The following is a 19896-nucleotide window of genomic DNA, read 5'->3' on the forward strand; positions in this document are numbered from 1 at the left end:
TGTATTTTCCACTCATTTTTCTGTAAACCTAAAACTGCTCAAGAAATAAAGTTTACTAATTAAAAAAAAGAACAACACATACCTAGCACATCGTAGGTATCCAGTAAATCTGTGCTGATGACTGAAAGAACCATCTGGTCAGCCTGAATTTATGGAGGTTTACTCCACAGCTAACATGGTGATGTGAGAAACCTAGATAAGGTAAAAAGCATAGACCCCCCCCACCCCCCGCCACAAAAGGGATACAAAACTTGCTGGGAAAACACAAGGTCAATGGTAATTAAATGTTAATTCTAAAGCTCCTGAAACTCCTGTGGGGAGGCTGGGCTGTTGAGCATCTGCAGACAGTTCCTATCCACCTGAGGCTGCGGGAATGCCTTGCCCTCAATAAACTGACTCCCAACCACAGAGGGACAGGAGTGGCGGATTCCCTCAGGATGACAGTTGAGGGGGTGAGGCACATGATTTCTCAGGGGCCCCCAGCAGGATGGAGCCCAGTTGCCCAGGGCGGGAAGCTGTTCCTTATACACACTCAATGGTTTTCCTCCCTTCCCTATGTCACATGACCACTCCCTCACCAAGCTTAGTGGGGTTGCCTCCTACCTAAACTACTTGCTCCAAATCCTGGTCTCAGTGTCTGATTCTGGGGACTCAAACTAAGACACTGTCCGCTGCAAAACACGGTACAGGGAAGGCACTCCGTAACTGGCAACTGCACTTATCACTAGTACAATTAACAACAATAAAAACAAGAATCATGATGATGAATAACTAAGGCCCAAGAGGGGAGGTCTCTTGCCCAAGTTCACTCGCAGTGGGTAGAGGGCAGAGGGGGATCCTGATCTAGGTCTGTGTGACACCAGTGCCCGTGAAGTCCCACGCTCCCACATACCTACTCACTCTGGCCAGTGAATGCAGAATCTGCACCCTGCTGCAGATTCCAGGGCTCCCAGGAAGCTGCTATTGGAGGTCAGATGAGAAGGACACTGGAGTAATGCCAGAGAGCTTCCTGGAGGAGGTGCCACTGGAACCTCCATGGAAAAGCACAGATTCTGGAGTCAAGCTCAAATCTGTTATTGGATTCTGTGGCCCTGGGCAAGTCATTTCACTCTGGGTCTCAGTAGTCTTATTAGAAAATGGGAATATGGGGCCCTCCTCACAAGACGTTTATGAAATTTAAGAGGACAGATTTTAGTCTGAGACAGCTCTGGGCTAGGGTCCGAGTACTGTCATGTGCAAGCTTAGAGAAGATTTTTAATCTCTCTAAGCCACAGTTCTTTCATCTGTAAAATGGAAATAATAACAGTACCTACCAAATAGAATTGTCATGAGAATTAAATAGGATAGCACACGGGAATTGTTTTGCACCGCTCATGAGATACAATGAATGGTCACTAAATATTTTGATACTTTTTTTTTTTTTTTTTGCAGTTGCGGAGCACAGGCTCCGACGCACAGGCTCAGCGGCCATGGCTCACGGGCCCAGCCGCTCCGCGGCATGTGGGATCTTCCCGGACCGGGGCACGAACTCGCGTCCTTTACATCGGCAGGCGGACTCTTAACCACTGTGCCACCAGGGAAGCCCTATTTTGATACTTTTAATCAAGATGTTAGTGGCAGGCGAGTAACTTTGGATAACAATGTGGCAGTTCAAATGTAAAATGCCCATACTTCTGACCCAGCAATTCTACTTTTAGGTGTTTATTCCGTGGATGTATCAAGATATATGTGTGAGGATGGGGATCAGAGCGTTGTTTGTAGCAGCAAAACACTGGAAGCAACTCAAATGCCCATTGTTAGGAAACTGGGACATCAGTTTACATCAATCGCAGCTAGACCCACGAAGAGCTAACATGCAGTTGTTGTCTCAAAGGCGAAATGCAGATTTGTGTGCACATAATATATTGTTAAGTAGAAAAGCAAGTGGTGTAAGAGTTGTATATATTAATCCATCTTTGTTTAGAAAATAAGGGCACACACATGTGCTTAGAAATATTCTAAAAAGATTTTCAGGAAGCTATTAACAGTGATTCTTCTAGAGCGGCGGTTCTCGGCAGGGGTGATTTTTGCCCCCCAGGGACATCTGACATTTTGGTTGTCACACTGAGGGGGCGGGGCGTGCCACTGGTACCTAGTGGGTAGAGGCCAAGGACCCTGCTAAACATCCTGCAAGGCACAGAACAGCCCCACACAACGAATTATCTGGTCCCAAATGAGAAAACCTGCCGAGAGAGACATGAGGGCTCTTGAAGTTGGGAATGAAGACTTTTTTTTTTTTTTTTTTTTTTTTTTTTGCGGTACGCGGGCCTCTCACTGTTGTGGCCTCTCCCGTTGTGGAGCACAGGCTCCAGACGCGCAGGCTCAGCGGCCATGGCTCACGGGCCCAGCCGCTCCGCGGCATGTGGGATCTTCCCGGACCGGGGCACGAACCCGCGTCCCCTGCATCGGCAGGCGGGCTCTCAACCACTGCGCCGCCAGGGAAGCCCCTGAAGACTTATTTTTAATATCATGCTTTTCTAATGTTTGAATGTATTCCATTCATAGGAACAACAACAACAAAATCTGCCCGCTCTAAACTATGAGATCAGGCATGTACAACGCCAGCACAGGTGTCTGCTCACGTGGTGTTCTTTCCACCACTTTCGGTTTCTGCATCTGCAGAAGCGGGTGTGCTGATGTTTGCTTTCAGGGGCGGCCGCAAGGCTCACGTAAGACAAAATGTACCAGGTTGAGGGCAACCCACATCTCAGTGTGCCGTGGTCACTCGTCAGGGACAGGTGGAGGCACCCCAGAGATGCTCCTGGTGTGTTTGAGGGCAGGGCCCTGGCTTGTGCAGAGGGAGAGCAGAAGCAGGAGATAGGCGGCAGGGGCTTGTGCTCGGGGACCATGGAGCCTGCAGCTGTCAGAGGCAAAGCGAGGGGAGGCTCCAGGATGGATCCCTGGAAAAACAGTCCAGTGGGCAGCCTGCCAGAACCCACTGCAGGAACAAAGGACATAGGCTCATTCAACACAGAGCAGAGGGTTCCGCACGGAGGAGGACCCGGCTGGTGACCACGTGGACCCGAGAGCCCGCACTTGCCAGCTTCAGCAAAGCAGGTCCAACAGTTTGGGAAAACGTTTTTTTCCTGAATAGCTAACAACAAAAACCTAACATAGGGATACTTACCACTGACTCCTAGGCATACATCTTACATATATATTTTCCTATTTCATGCTCACACCACCCAAGAGCATAGGAAGCATCATGTTACAGGTGGAGAAAAAGGTTCAGAGAGAAGTGAGATCTTCACAATTCCAGGTCGGTCATTCAGTCACCGACCTGCTTGGGGATCAGTTGCCCCAAATCCCTTCTGCTACTGGCTACTCTTCTGCTGAAGATCAGGTATCTCCCCCCACTTTCCAGACCAGGAATGCTTCTGAAAGACACACCCAGAGTTTGAATAGCCACATCCTTCTTTGGGAAAGAAGAGCCAGAAGCCTCACTACTAAGATCAATTTTGCTTCCCATGGCAGTGAACCTGACTTTGCTGGGTCCCTGTGAGACAGGGCTGCCAGGTACCGTACAGGACACCCTGCTAAATGTCCCCTGCAAAATGTCCATACTTATACTAAAAAATTATTTGTTGTTTATCTGAAATTCAAATGGAATTGGGTGTCCAATATTTGGATTTGCCAAATTCGGCAACCTTACCGTCAGAGCAAAGAGGAGATTCGCTCTTCCCTCTGTCCCGGGGAGCAAGCCTCGTTCCGGAGAGAGTTTGCATCTGTTTCATTGGAGGCCTTGCTCACTTACCAAGGGAGCTTGGAGGCTGCAGCAAGGCCGAAGTGGTCACTGCCCCTGACACTTAGCCTGTTTGGAGGGATTTTTCTGGAAGCTGTTGAGCACAGGTACCATGGAGGAGAAAGGGTTGAGAGCAGAACGCAAAAGCTAATGGAGACCCTCTCTGGCACAGGTGTCTTCCAAGACACTACTTCACATCGGTAAAAGTTTGTTCTTTCTTTCTTTTAAAATACTTTATTTTTCTAGGGCAGTTTTAGGTTTACAACAACATTGAGAAGGAGGTGGAGAGATTTCCCATATACCCGCTGCCTCCACACATGAGTATCTCCCCCATTATCAGCATCACTCACCGGAGTGGTACATTTGTCATCAAGATAAACCTACATGACACATCATAATCCCCCCAAAGTCCGTAGTTTACATTACGGTTCACTCTTGGTGTTGTACATGGGATGGGTCTGGACAGATGTACGATGACATGCATCTGTCATTATAACATCCTACACAGTATTTTCACTACCCTAAAAATTCTCCGTGCTGCACTTATTCATCACTCCCTTCCCCCAACCTCCGGCAACCACTTTTTTTGGGGGGGGTTGGGGCGCTGTGTTGGGTCTTCGTTGCTGCGTGCGGGCTTTCTCTAGATGCAGACAGCGGGGGCTACTCTTCGTTGTGCAGGCTTCTTATTGTGGTGGCTTCTCTTGTTGCAGAGCATGGCCTCTAAGCACGCAGGTTTCAGTAGCTGTGCCTCGCGGGCTCTAGAGAGCAGGCTCAGTAGTTGTGGCGCATGGACTTACTTGCTCCGTGACATGTGGGATCTTCCCGGACCGGGGCTCAAACCCTTGTCCCCAGCATTGGCAGGCGGATTCTTAACCACTGAACCACCAGGGAAGTCCCAACCACTTTTTATTGTCCCCGTAGTTTTGCCTTTTCCAGAATGTCATACACTGGGAATCATACAGCATGTAGCTTTTTCAGATTGCCTTCTTTCACTCAGTAATATGCATTTAAGGCTTCTCCGTGTCTTTTCATGGCTTGATAGCTCCTTTCTTTTTAGGGATGAACAATATTCCATTGTCTGGATGTAACACAGTTTATTTATCCATTCACCTATTGAAGGGCATCTTGGTTGCTCCCAAGTTTTGGTAATTGTAAATAAAGCTGCTATAAACATCTGTGTGCAGATTTTTGTGTGGACGTAAGCTTTCAACTCCTTCGGGTAAATACCAAGGGCTGTAACTGCTGGATTGTATGGGAAGAGTTTTGTAGGAAATTACCAAACTGACTTACAAAGTGGCTGTACCATTTTGCATTCCCACCAGCAACATATGAGAGTTCCTGCTGCTTCACATCCTCTCTCCAGCATTTGGTGTTGTCTGTGTTTGAATTTTCGCCATTCTAACTGGTGTGTAGGGGTATCTCACTGTTGTTTTAATTTGCCTTTTCCTGGTGACTTAGGATGTAGAGCATCTTTTCATATGCTCATCTGTATCTTCATATGCTCTGAGTATCTTCTTTGCTGAGGTGTGGGTTTGGCCCATTTTTTAATCAGGTTGTGTGTTTTCTTACTATTGAATTCTAAGAGTTCTTTGTATATTTGGGATAACAGTCCTTTATCAGATGTGTGTTTTGCAAATATTTTCTCCCAGTCTGTGGCTTGTCCTCTAACTCTCTTGATACAGTCTTTTGCAGAGTAAAGTTTTTCATTTTAGCGGTGAAGTCCAGGTTATCAATTATGTCTTTGATGGTCATGTCTTTGGTGTTGTATCTGAAGAAGCATCGCCATATCCAAGTTCCTCGAGGTTTTCTCCTCTATTATCTTCTAGGGAGTTTATAGCTTTGTGTTTTACATGTAGGTCTATGACCCATTTTGAGTTAATTTTTGTGAAGGGTGTAAGGTCTATGTCTAGATTCATTTTTTGGTATGCGGAAGTCCAGTTTCCAGCACCATTTGTTGAGAAGACTATTTTGCTCTATTGTTTGCCTTTTGATCTTTTTCAAAGATCAGTAGACTCTATTTATGTGGGTCTATTTCTGGGCTCTCTGTTCTGTTCCATTGATCTATCTGTCTATTCTTTTGCCATTACCACACTGTCTTGATTACTTTGCAGCTTTCTAGTAAGTCTTGAAGTTGGGTAATGTCAGTCCTCTTTTTTTTTTTCCCCTTCAATATTGTGTTGGTTATTCTGGGTCTTTTGTCTCTCCATATTAACTTCAGAATCAGTTTGCTGATATCCACAAAATAACTTGCTGGGATTTTGATAGGGATTGCGTTCAATCTATAGATCAAGTTGGGAAGAACTAACATTTTGACAATTTTGAGTGTTCCTATCCACAAACATGTTTTTAGTTTTTTTTCCTTTATTTTGTTCATCAGAGTTTTGTAGTTTTCATCATATAGATCTTGAATATGCTTTGTTAGATTTATACCTAAGTGTTTAATTTTTGGGGGTGCTCATGTAAATGATACTGTGTTTTTAACTTCAAATTTTATTTGTTCATTGTTAATATAGAGGAAAGCAATTGACTTTTATACATTAACCTTGTGTCCTGCAACATGTTATACTTGCTTATTAGTTCCAGAATGGATGCCCTTTCTTAAAGAGGGACCACAAATTGTATAGGCTCCAGGGTCCACCAAACCTGGATTGGGTCCTGGCTGAGAAGGCAGGCCTCCTTAGTTTGGGAGACCAGTGGTTAATGGTGTTTATTGAGCATCTTCTACAAGCCCAGCCAAGAGCACACTTAACCCCGGGCGAGACCTCACTGTGGACATTCTACAAAGGAGTAAACAGAGTGCTGGAGTAACTCCCTCAACATCACATAGCTGGGAAGTGGCAGAGAAAGGATTTGAACCTAGTTTGAGTTTCCTCCTGGCTATGAGGGCAGTGCTCAGGGCTGTGTTGTCCCCAGGGACTTGTGGGAAGGAGAGAGTTTATACCCTGAGGGTCCCTGCTGGTCCAAGCACTGCAGGAAGGGGCTGACCCCTCAGGGAGGGGTAGGGCCCTAGTCAGGGCCAGAGCAGGAGGTGGTTCTAGAAGCAGAAATGAAAGTTACAGAATTATGCTCAACAACTAAAAATATCATCAAGTACCAATTTTGTGCCAGCCACTGTTGCTAAGAGACTTCACAAGCACAATTTCATTTAACCCTCACGGCAGGCCTGTGGGGTCAGTTTGATCATGAGCTGAGTTTTGCAGATGAGAGAACCAAGTCCCAAAGAGATACTGTGGATGCCCAAGAGCAGCCCCTGGGTAAACAGAACTGGGACTGGAGGTCAGGTCTTCTGAGAGAACGGAGGAGGCTGGAGAGTCAGGAGGGAAAAAGTACTGGGCTGCTGTTGGTTTCTGGTGGCTGCTGTAACAAACGGCCACAAACATAGTGGCTAAAACAATGTAAATGTATTACCTGACAGTTGGGGTGTCACTTCTGCAAGCTTTAGGGGAGTGTACATCCCCTTGTCTTTTCCAGTTTGTAAAGGTCACCTACATCCCTTGGCTTATGGCCTCTTCCTACATCTCCAAAGCCAACAGTATAGCATCTTCCAGTCTCTCTCTCTGACTTTCACTTTCTGCCTCCTTCTCCCATATTTTAAGGACCCTTGTAATTAATTGCGCCCACCCCCGATAATGCAGGATCGCCTCCCCATCTCAAGATCCTTAATTTCATCATACCTGTGAAGTCCCTTTCGCCGTGTAAGGCAACATATTCACAAGTTTTGGGAATTAGGACATGGGCATCTTTGCAGGGGGCGTTGTTCTGGCTACCACAACTTCCTCGGCTGGAGCTGAAGGTGGGTGTGGGGCTGGGTTAGTGTGCGAAGGGAAGCCATGGTGTGCCAAGGGAAGCCATGAGCTTGGGCCATGGGATCAAGGGATGTTCCTCCCTGAGAGGTCTCTGACCAAAACTCTGAGGAGAGTATATGCCATCTTCCAAGGGAGGGGTGATTCCTGCCCACTGAACCACACCAGGGGCCACATGGCAGGGCACAGTCCCTCTCAGGGGTGTCATCCAGGTCTGTATCACTGGAGAGGAATAGAGAAGAGCTCAGACAGGGCAGAGGGAGTGGCCTGGTGGTTCATGTCTTGTCATGTTTGAATAGTGTGACCTTCTGACCTAGAAGTTCCATTCATCTGAGTTTTTCCTACCAATAGACTCACCCATTTGTGAAGTGACATGTACAAACTTAATTTTTGCAAGATAATTTGTAAATTGGGGACAACGTAAATGTCCATCAATAAGGGACTACCTTGGTGGTTTAAGATTCCATACAGTGGAATCCTCTGCTGGCCTAAAAAAGGTGAAGATGCTCTTTACACACTGTCATGAAAAAAATCTCTCAGACAAAAATAAGGTACTTGATATTGCATGCTACAATTAGTGCAAAAATGGGCAAAGGGAAAATATAAATACACATGGTACTTACATGTCACAAAACATCTCTGGAGGAATATATAGGGAACTGATAGCACTGGCCACCTCCAGGGAGAAGTGGGTGCCTGAGAGATAGAGTGGAAAGGAAATTTCATGATTTACCTATGTGCCCTTTAAAAATTCTGAACCATATGAGTGTATTACCTATCAATAAATAAAAAATTAAAGAATTATTTTTAAAATCCTATGCAATCACATGCTCACAGAATTACTTGATAGTCTGAGTTGGAAAAAACTTCAGCTCTTTGACCCAAACTGATGTTCTTGAGCATAAGCTCCTATCCATGGCCCCCCTTTAAGGGCCAGGGTGAGCACGATACCCAGGTCACTTCCTGTCACCATTCCTTCCTTCTACATATAGTGACAGCCAGGCTGAGCGTGTGCTAGTTTCCCAGTATGCTTTGCTAGCTTTCCTCCAGACCTCTGCACACAATGGTTACCTATCTAGAGCACCCCTTCCAGCAACAATATCCATGTTCCTCCTCTTCCTGAGCACACAGCTGGATTACATTTCCCAGCAGCCATTGCAGTTGGCTATGGCCAAGAGACTGAGTTCAGACCAATGGAATGTGAGTGGAGTACGTTGCTATGTCCAGGCTCAGCCTATTAAAACGTCCCATGAACAGTGCTGCCCCACTTCCCCATCCACTCTCCGAAGAGAGGAGACTCCAAAGACCTAGAGGAGAGCCCAGACATAAGGAACCCGAGACCCTGAGTGACTGTGTGAAGCAAAGTCCCACCAACTTTTTGGACTGTGACAGGAACAGGAAATAGACTTGTATTAGCTTAAGCCACTGAGATTTGGGGTTGTTACAGTAATTGGCCTACCTTGACTAATATTCTAAATAACTTTGATTCATTCTTCAGGTGGTGGCTTAAATGTTACTTTGTCTTTTGAGCTGACTTCCTGTTTGCCCTATGTGCCTGGAGGTGGGACAGAAAGGTGGCTGGATACAACCCCGGGGTGTGCCTGGGGTGTGCCTGGGGCTTGGCCTGGATTAAGGCCAGAAGAGGGCAGATAGGCATTCACACTTAATATCACACTTGGTTGTAATATCTTGGGGCCTATAGCCAAGTAAGTTTAACTGGTATTTATAGCGAGAGGGATTTAGGGTTCCCCCGCAAGAGACCATGAGTCCAGTGACTGTGGTTCAATCACTCTATCAGGTTCCTTTCCTAAGAAAGCGGCAACATCCTTTCCGGTGTGGTTATGAAGGCCACATCTATTCTGTAAGAATGGGCCTTTTTTGAGACTTGTTTTATGTTGATGGTTATAATTAATCAATCATTAATTAACTTATTTGTTCACCTAACTTTTATTGAGCTCTTTTTCTGCAACAGTGCCCTGGGCTGGGCACTGAGATTATAGAGGCTAACACCCAGCTGTTGCCCTCATGGGGCTTACAGTCTAAATGGGGGACCAGGTCCAAATATAATGCAGTGGGCTGAGGGCTAAGATGGGAGGGGGATCTTTCTATATGAGGCTGTGGAGCCTAGAGGAAGGGCCCTGAAATTTAGCTGAGGGGTCTGATCTGCAACCTTCAGGAAGAGTAGGAGTTAGCCTGGAGAGGATAAGGGAGGAGGTAACAGCATTTGGAAAGATGGAAAAGTGAAGGAATGTAGGTTTGGTGGACTAACTTTACTTGAGGTTAAGTCTGCAAATACTAACAATGCACAATCAACCTAACGATAGCCCACATTCCTTGACTTCCTGCTGTGTGCGAGGCATTGAGCCAGCTATTAGTTAATCTTCTCAAGAACTCTATGAAGTAGGCATTAATGTTCTCTCCATTTCATGGATGTGTTAACGCTATGGACTGAAATCTTGTCCCCTCTAAATTCATACGTTGAAGCCCTTACCCCCAACTGACTGTATCGGGAGATAGAGTTCTTAGGAGGTAATTAAGTTTAAATGAGGTCATAGGGTGGGATTCTTATTCAATAGGACTGGTGGCCTTTTTAAAAGAGGAAGAGAGAGAGATCTTTCTAGCTCTCCATGTGCATGCAACAAGGAACAGTTATGTGAGAACACAGTGAGAAGGCAGCCACCTACAAGCCAGGAAGAGAGCTCTTGCCAGAAGCTGAACCCTGCTGCACCTTGATCTTGAAATTTCCAGCCTCCAGAACTGTGAGAAATATATTTGTATTGTTTACACTACCCAGTCTGTGGTATTTGTTACGGCAGCCCGAGCTAACTAATACAATTAACGTTATTTTTATTTTCATGACCGTCATCATCATTATTGGTTTAGTTGACATTTCTTTTTTTTCTTCCACTTTTATTGAGATATAATCGACATATAGCACTGAATAAGTTAAAGGTACACAGCATAATGATTTGAATTACATACATCATGAAATGATTACCACAATAAGTTGAGTGAACACCCATCATCTCATATAGATACAAAATTAAACAAATAGAAAAAAAATTTTTTTCCTTGTGATGAGAACTCTTAGGATTTACAACTTTCATGTATAACATACCGCAGTGTTAATTCTATATATCATGTTGTATATTACATTCCTAGTATTTATATATCTTATAACTGGAAGTTGGTATCTTTTGACTGCCTTCATCCAATTCCCCCTCCCCTCATTCCCCACCTCTGGTACCCATGAATCTGATCTGTTTTTCTATGAGTCTATTTGTTTGTTTTGAAGTATAATTGAGATACAACACTAGGTTAGCTCCTGTTACACAGCATAGCGATTTGATATTTCTACACATTTCAAAATGATCGCCATGATAAGTCTAGTTGCCATCTGTCACCATACAAAGATATTACATAATTATTGACTATATTCCCCACACTGTACATTTTATACCCGTGACTCATTTATTTTGCAAATGGAAAGCTTCTGCTTCTTAATCTCCCTCAGCTATGTCTCTCCTTCTCCCACCCCTCTCTTCTGACAATTTGTTTTTTCCTGTATCTATGACTCTTTTCCTGTTTTGTTTGTTTGTTCATTGTTTTGTTTGTTAGATTCCATATGTAAGTGAAAATCGATCATATTTGTCTTTCTGTGTCTGACTTATTTCACTTAGCATAATACCCTCAGGTCTAACCATGTTGTCTCAAATGGCAAGATTTCATTCTTTTTTATGGCTGAGTAATATTCCAGTGTGTGTGTGTGTGTGTGTGTGTGTGTGTGTGTGTGTGTGTGTGTGTGTAGATATAGATATACTTTATCCATTCATCTGTTGATGGACACTTAGGTTGCTTCCATATCTTGGCTATTAAAAATAATGCTGCAATGAACATAGGGGTGCATATATCTTTTCTAAGTAGTGTTTTCCTTTTCTTCAAATAACTATGCAGAAGTGGAATTGCTGGATGATATAGTAGTTCTATTTTTAACTTTTTGAGGAATCACCATACTGTTTTCCTTAGTGGCTGCACCAATTTACACTCCCACCAACAGTGCACAAGTGTTCCCTTTTCTCCACGTCCTCTCCAACACTTATTGTTTATTGTCTTTTTGATAATAGCCATTCTGACAGATGTGAGGCTATTCTGCCATTCTGCCCATTTTTTAATTGGCTTGTTCATTTTTTCTGATGTTAAGTTGTATGCATTCTTTGCATATTTTAGATATTAATCCCTCATCAGACATATCATTTGCAAATATCTTCTCCCTTTCAGTAAGCAGCCTTTTCATTTTGTTAATAGTTTCCTTCACTGTACAAAAGTTTTTTAGTTTGATGTAGTCTCTTTTGTTTATTTTTGCTTTTGTTTCCCTTGCCTGAGGAGACATATCCAAAAAAATATTGCTAAGATCAATGTCAAAGAGCTTATATACTGCCTATGTTTTCTTCTAGAAGTTTTATGGTTTCAGGTCTTACATTTCAGTCTTTAATGCACTTTGAATTTATTTTTGTATATGGTGTGAAAAAGCAGATGACATGATACTATATGTAGAAAGTCCTAAAGACATCACCCCAAAATTATTAGAACTCATCAACGAATTTGGTAAAGTCTCAGGGTTCACAAGTAATGTACAGAAATCTTTTGCATTTCTATACACTAACAACGAACTATCAGAAAGAGAAATTAAGAAAACAATCCCATTTACAATCACATCAAAAAGAATAAAACATTTAGGCATAAATCTAACTAAGGAGGTAAAAGACCCATATTTAGAAAACTGTATAACATTGATTAAAGAAATTGAAGATAACACAAACAGATGGGAAGATATATCATGTTCATGGATGGGAAGAGCTAATATTGTTAAACTGACCATAGGCCCCAAGGCAATCTACAGATTCAATGCAATTCCTATCAAAATACCAGAACAGAACTAGGACAAATAATTCTAAAGTTTGTATGGAAACACAAAAGACCCCAAATAGCCAAAAAAATCTTGAGAAAGAAGAACAAAGCTGGAGGTATTACACTCCCTGACTTCAAACTATATTCTAAAGCCACAGTAATCAAAACAGTATGGTACTGGCACAAAAAAAAGACACATAGATCAGTGAAACAGAATAGAGAGCCCAGAAATAAACCCACACTTATATGGGCAATAAATCTACAACAAAGGAGGCAAAAATACACAATGGGGGAAAGACAGCCTCATTAATAAATGGCGTTGAGAAAACTGGGCAGCTACATGCAGAAGAAACAAACTGGACTAGTAGACATTTTTTGACCACCCAACATACATCTTGCTCCTTCCCTGCTCCAGGAGTAGCTGATTCAGGCATCCATTCAATTGTTTGTCTGTGCTGCCCTGGGTTCTGGGGGACTCTGGCCTCCCACCTGCAACTCAAGTGGTGTGTCTGATTGGGTCAATGTCCTTCTAACTCTGCCACAGTGATTTGTTCAGTCTCTTTTTTTGGTCTTTTCCTGGTTCCTCCTCATTTCCCAGTCTCTGCATGTAGGAGAACCCAGGACTCAGTCTATGCATCTCTTTGATTCTCGAAGTACACCCCTTGCCCAGGTGATCACAGCCAAATTCATGGATTTAAATTCCATTTCAGTGGTTCTCAACTCTGTCTGCACAATGGAATCACTAGGGAGGTTTTAAAATTCTCAATGCCTGGCTATGGCCCACCAAACTCTGAGGATTCAGCATCATAGTTTTTAAAGCTCCCCACATGAATCCATTGAAGTTGGGTTGGGAACCACTGCTGCAGGCAGGAGATGAAGCAGGGGAACCAGCTAAATGCCCGGCAAGACCTGGAGATTATGGGCACTTTGATGAGGGTGGCAGTGGATGTAATATGAAGTGGTGGATTCTGGATATATATATATATATATATATATATTTTTTTTTTTAATATTTATTTATTTATTTAATTTATTTGGTTGCACCAGATCTTAGTTGCAGCTCACGGGCTCCTTAGTTGTGGCATGTGAACTCTTGGTTGCGGCATGCATGTGGGATCTAGTTCCCTGACCAGGAAATGAACCTGGGCCCCCTGCATTGGAAGTGCAGAGTCTTAACCACTGCGCCACCAGGGAAGTCCCTATTCTGGATATATTTTGAAGGTAGAGTGAACAGGACCTTTTAAAGAATTGGAGGTGCGATGTGAGGCTAAGAGACGAATCAAGGACAATGCCAAGCTTCTGGCATGAGGACTGTAAGGATAGAAAACCCACTCACTGAGACAGAGGACACTACGGGCACAGCAGGTTTGGGGAGGGGTCAGGAATTCGACTGAGGCCAGGTTAAGTCGGGAGATGATTATTATGATTATTAGGCATCCAAATGGAGACCTGGAGTTAGAAGTTAACTCAAACATGGACATCCAGGGAGAGTTTTAAGTCAGAGATAAGGATTTGGCATATAGACCCAGGGCTCTCAACCCCAGGTGTACATTGGAATCATGTGGATTTCAGGGGAGCTTTTAAAGATCCTGATTCCCAGGCCCCATCTCCACACAACTGTATCAGAACCTCTGGGGATGGGACCCGGGCATCTGTATGTATGTATGCATGTATGTATGTATGCATTTATTTATTTATGGCTGTGTTGGGTCTTCGTTGCTGTGCATGGGCTTTCTCTAGTTGTAGCGAGCAGGGGCTACTCTTCGCTGCAGTGCACAGGCTTCTCACTGCGGTGGCTTCTCTTGTTGTGGAGCATGGGCTCTAGGCATGTGGGCTTCAGTAGTTGTGGCACACGGGCTCAGTAGTTGTGGCTTCCAGGCTCTAGAGCGCAGGCTCAGTAGCTGCGGCGCACAGGCTTAGTTGCTCCACGGCATGTGGGATCTTCCCAGACCAGGGCTCAGACCTGAGTCCCTTGCATTGGCAGGCGGATTCTTAACCACTGTGCCACCAGGGAAGTCCAGCATCTGTATTTTTAAAGGTCTGCAGGTGATTCTAATGTGCAGCCAAGATTGAAAATTTCTGTTTTAAAATTAGATCATGTCATTTCTCTGCTCAAACCCTCTATGGAATTCCTATTTTACTCAAAGTAGAAGCCAAAGTTCTCACCACAGGCCTCAAGGGCTGTACCACCCGCTGTTCCCCTTACCTCCCTAACCTCACTCCTCTACCCTCCTCCTCACTTTAGTCACTTGGTTTCCTTGTTCCTCAAAAATATCAAGCATTTCCTGCCTCAGGGCCTTTGCACAGGCTGCCTGCACTGCCTGGAATACTCTTCCCCCAGATGCCCTCATGGCTCACTCCCTTACCTTCTTTGGTCTCTGCTTAGACGCCCCCCTACTTAACATTGCAACGTCCCTGACTTGTGCTCTCCATCTCCCTGCTCTACTTTACTTTTCTCCATATTTTTCTCTACTTATCACATCTCAAAATACTGTGTATTTTACTTTCTTCCTTGTTTTTGTCTATATCCTCCTTCTAGAATATAAGTCCATTTTTGGAACTTTTGTTCATCACTATGCTGCATGTAGTAGGCTCTTAAATATATGTTGAAAAGAGGAATAAGTTAATCCAGTCTTCAGCCAAAAAGAGCTACAGGAACTGATTTGGAAATGGGCATGTATTAAAAAGAATGAAATAATGCCATTTGCAGCAACATGGATGGACCTAGCGATTATCATAATAAGCAAAATAAGTCAGAAAGAGAAAGACAAATACCATATGATATCACTTACATGTGGAATCTAAAATATGACACAAATCAACATTTCTACGAAACAAAAACAGACTCACAGATATAGAAAACAGACTTCTGGTTGCCAAGAGGTGGGGTACGAGGGAGAGAAGGATTGGGAGTTTGGGATTAGCAGATGCAAACTATTATATATAGCACAGGGAATTATATTCAATACCCTGTAGTAAACCATGATGGAAAAGAATACGAAAAAGAACGTATATATGTATAACTGAGTCACTGTGCTGTACAGCAGAAATTAACACAACATTGTAAGTCACCTATACTTCAATAAAATTTTTTTAAAAAGAAATGGGCATGTGACCCAACTTGGGCCAATGAGATGCAAGGGAGGTGGATTGGGGTCTTCTAGAATAGCCACAGGAAGAGACGGTATGTGGATGTGAAGGCTGCAACTGTCTCACCCATTGTCACCTTGTGTGGTGAGGGGATCTAGATGGAGGTCAAGGCCATTGCACCAGTAGGGTAGAGTTGAATGAAGGGTAGGTTCTAGGTTTGGACAATCCCTAAATTTGTTGTTTCCTCGTTTAAGCCAGTCTAAGGTTTTTTGTTGTTGTTGTTGTTCATTTTTATTTTTAAGATTCCTAACTGTATGAGAGATAGTTGTGGTATTTTTAAAACAAATTAAAACTAATTATTAGAGAAACACACCTCAAAACCAGATTGAGGTATCACCTCATACCTGTCAGAAAGGCTATCATCAAAAAGTCTGCAAATAACAAATACTGGAAGGATGTGGAGCAAAGGGAACCCTCTTGCACTGTTGGTGGGAATGTAAATTGGTGCAGCCACTATGGAGAACAGTGTGGAGGTTCCTTAAAAACTAAAAATAGAACTACCATATGACCCAGCAATCCCACTCTTAGGTACATATCCCAAAAAAATGAAAACACTAATTCGAAAAGAAACATGGACCCCAACGTTCGTAGCAGCACTATTCCCAATAGCCAAGACATGGAAGCAACCTAAATGTCCATTGACAGAGGAATGGATAAAGAAGATGCACTATATATATACAATGGAATACTGCTCAGCCATAGAAAAGAATGAAATAATGCCATTTGCAGCAACATGGATGGACCTGGAGAATATTAATCTTAGTGAAATAAGTCAGAGAAAGACAAATAGTACATGACGTCACTTATATGTGGAATCGAAAAAATAATACAAGTGAATGTATATACAAAACAGAAACAAACTCACAAAGAAAACAAACCTGTGGTTACCAAAGGGGAGAGGAAGAGGGACAAATATGGACTATGGGATTAACAGATACAAAGTAAAACAAATTAAAAATAAATTTTTAAAAATTAAAAAAAGACAAATTAGTTTCCAAGTACAACTTAACTTTTTCTCAAGACATTTAAAGGCTTCATTCCTGGGCCCGAGACTCAACAAGAACAGCAGGTCTGGAAGCCAAGAGGCCCAGGAGTGAGTCCCAGCTCTGCCATGAGCTAGCCAGCCTGTTTCTCACTCTGGGCCTCAGTTTCCCCATTTTCTAAAGTGAGACGTCTGCGTGAGCCTTTAGGTTCTCCCAGCTGGCAAGTCCGTGCTTATCTGAGATGACTGGGATTTCTTTCCTTAGCCTCATCTTCCCAGCACTCACAGATTAAGCAGCTAGACCACGATCGCCGATTTGGCCCCCTGACCCAGGCAAACAAATGAAGGTGTTCCCTGCTCTTCTCTGCGACACGTGTTACCCTGCTAATTTCATCCACGACATCACTATAGCCCAGTTACAGTGATGGTGCAGGATCAGAAAGAGAGGGATGTCAGAGGGGGTCTCAACTCCCTTCAAAATCTCAAAGAAGAGATACATGTTCTGAGGAATGTGGAGGCCCAGCTAAGGATGCGTTCCCCACGGCCCTGTCCTCTGAGGAAGGCCACACTCCTTGAAGAGCCTGGGAGTCAGATTTCATGTAAGGTCCTTCCCTCATTTAACAAGCACCTCCTGAGCCTGCTGTGGGTGGGTCAGGCCCTCAGCAGGTGCCGGAGCTACAGGCTGCTGATGTGAGTGTCATCAGGGCCTCCCCGCATCAGCAGTTATACAAGCATTATCCCTGTCTTCACCATATCCCCCCAGGGTCGCTACCATGTTTGTCTGTTTTGTACTGAAGGAAACTGGGGCTCAGAGAGGGTAAGAAACATGCTCTGCGTCTCACAGAGCAAGAAAGTGCTACGGCCAACATTCGAATCCAAGTAGTCGGCTCCTGATTCCTGAGCTATGCTTTTAGGCTCTTCATAGCAGCACTTGCCACGGGAATCGGACCCCATCTGTCCATTCATTGGATGTGGGCATGCATATTTTTGGGCATCTGCTCTGTACCTAGTCTTGTCCTGGAAGCTGGGGCTTCGGCCAAGAATCAGACCCTCCAGAGCCCATGGAGGGGCTCCAAGGTCTCAATACAGAGTCTAGCTAGTGAGATGGACCAAGCGTGGAGGCCTGTTCCCACTCAGGCCCAGAGAATGTGGCCCACTCATTCATTCACTCACTCACTCATTCATTCATTGCCTCACTCATTTATTCACCCAACTCCTATGCCCCATGCTGTACCAGGCCTTGTGCTAAGACCTGGTACAATCCTGAACAGGAGAAACCCAATCATGACCTCACAGATTTGAGGGTCTAAAAGGAGAGGCAGACAATCAACACAGAAGCAGATGAAATGGTTCTGGTGGGGATGAGTGCTGTGAAGACAATAAAATTGGATGAGGAATTAGAGTGACTGAAGGGGCGATGAGGGTGGCCAGGGAACGGCCCCGAGGAGATGACTTTTACAATGTAGTCAGAAAAGTGAGAGCCAGCCCATAGAGTAGCAAGAGCAAAGCCCGCAGAGCCGGGGAGAATAGAGTGGTGTAAGGGGTGACTGACGGCCTGTTTCGACCGTGGCTCCCATGAGGCCCCAGGGCATGGTCAGGCCCAGACCTACACGGCCCATATCTATAATGAAGGGTTTGGAGTTTTCTCCAGGAGCCAGTGCCGTCTCCCTACCCAGCAGCCTCTCCTGGAAACATTCCAGCTCACAGACAGCTATGACTGTAGTCAAGGTCCTGCTTGCTCCCTGGGTGGGGCCGGGCCCATGTCACCAATCCCTGCTATCATGGGTCAAGGAGTGTGGCCTTCCTCAGAGGACAGGGCTGTGGGGAATGCATCCTTAGCTGGGCCTCCACATTCCTCAGATCATGTATCTCTTCTCCCACCTCCAGGGCTGGGGGCCCGATGAAACTGGCTGTGCTACAGCAAAGAAAAGCTAAGAGGCTGGCCTGAGGTCATTCAGCAGGTCCTTGGGGCAGGTGGGTCTTGAATTCAGCCTCTTCTCCAGTTTCTGGCCATGATCCTCCATCCTTGGTGGTCTCTAGGCAGAGTATACGCTTCCTTCTCTTCCTGAACAATTAGCCCAGCCTGGGCTTGAGTGAAATGTGGTGAAAGAGGAAGGTTTTCTCTCTGTTTTCTTTTATTAATGTCTAATATTCCCTTTTCTGTAATTGCCGACCCATTCATTTATTTGTTCCATGCACTAATTTATTCAATTGATTAAAGAATTACAAAGCACTCACTCTGTGAATTACCAGGAAGGACAAGTAGAGACTCTATCTTCCAAGAACTCACAGCTGAGTCAAGGGGTCAGGGCATGGCAGAGGGCAGAAAAGATGAGAGAGACAATTGCATATAGTTACCATACAATGTGATAGGATCATATAAAAGGCATAAGCAAATTACTGTCAGAGTACTGAGGAAAAAGTAACTAACTGCTTGGGGAGTCTGGGAAGGCTTCACAGAGGTGACATTTGAGCTGGGCCTTGGAGGATCAATAGAAGTTTGCTAAGCAAGTCACATAGGAGATTGTTGAACTAGGTAGAGGGGCCCGCATGTGCAAAACACAGCAATATGGAAGGCCTATTTAGGGCAGAAACAGGATGGGACCAGGCTAAAGAAAACAAAAATAGCTATCACTCATTGTTTGGAGTGATATATGTCCATGTGTTTGCATCCATTTAATTTTCACAACAAGCTGCGGAAGTCTCATGTTGTGGATGGAGAATTTGAGACTCAGGACAGTGAAGTCAACTGCCAAAGGTCACACAATTGATAAGAGGCAGAGCCAGGATTCAAATCAGGTCTGCCTGACTCTGGTACCCTCTACTCCTCTGTCTCAGGCTGAGATGTCAGGATGAGGACAGTCATGCCAAGGAATCCCATGGAAACTTAACTTGTTCCAGAATCTGCAGTGAGGTGGCCTGCAGCTTGGTGGAGGACATTTCAGAGTTATCTCCCAGGACACTTTTCCTCACTCTCCCTGTTAGGACTGAAGTCTTGGGCCTTGGCAGGGCAGAAGCCTCCTTGGTAATCCCTCTCTCCAGCCATCCATGTCATGCAGGCCTTGTCTCATCAACCCTGAGTTAAGGAGGGCCATGGGGACAACCGACATGGCTTCATTTTCAAAGATGTCTCTGTGCCCAGGGCTGAGGTCTCATCGACAATCAAGGGGCTCCCGCAGCGGCGGGGAGCTTGGGGTGCTGCCCGGGACGTTCTCCGAAGTCAGGCAGCACACTAATTACAGGCTGGCTCTGTAAGGAGAGGTGGGCAGGCT

General features: G+C 44.6%; 1 long non-coding RNA gene across 1 annotated transcript in view; it reads right to left on the reverse strand.

Moving 5' to 3' along the window:
* Window positions 1–19896, reverse strand: part of LOC117202224 (uncharacterized) — a 157657-nt gene that overhangs the window by 45041 nt on the left and 92720 nt on the right. The window lies entirely within an intron of this gene.

Source organism: Orcinus orca, chromosome 3, assembly GCF_937001465.1.
Source record: "Orcinus orca chromosome 3, mOrcOrc1.1, whole genome shotgun sequence".
Classification (NCBI taxonomy): domain Eukaryota; kingdom Metazoa; phylum Chordata; class Mammalia; order Artiodactyla; family Delphinidae; genus Orcinus; species Orcinus orca.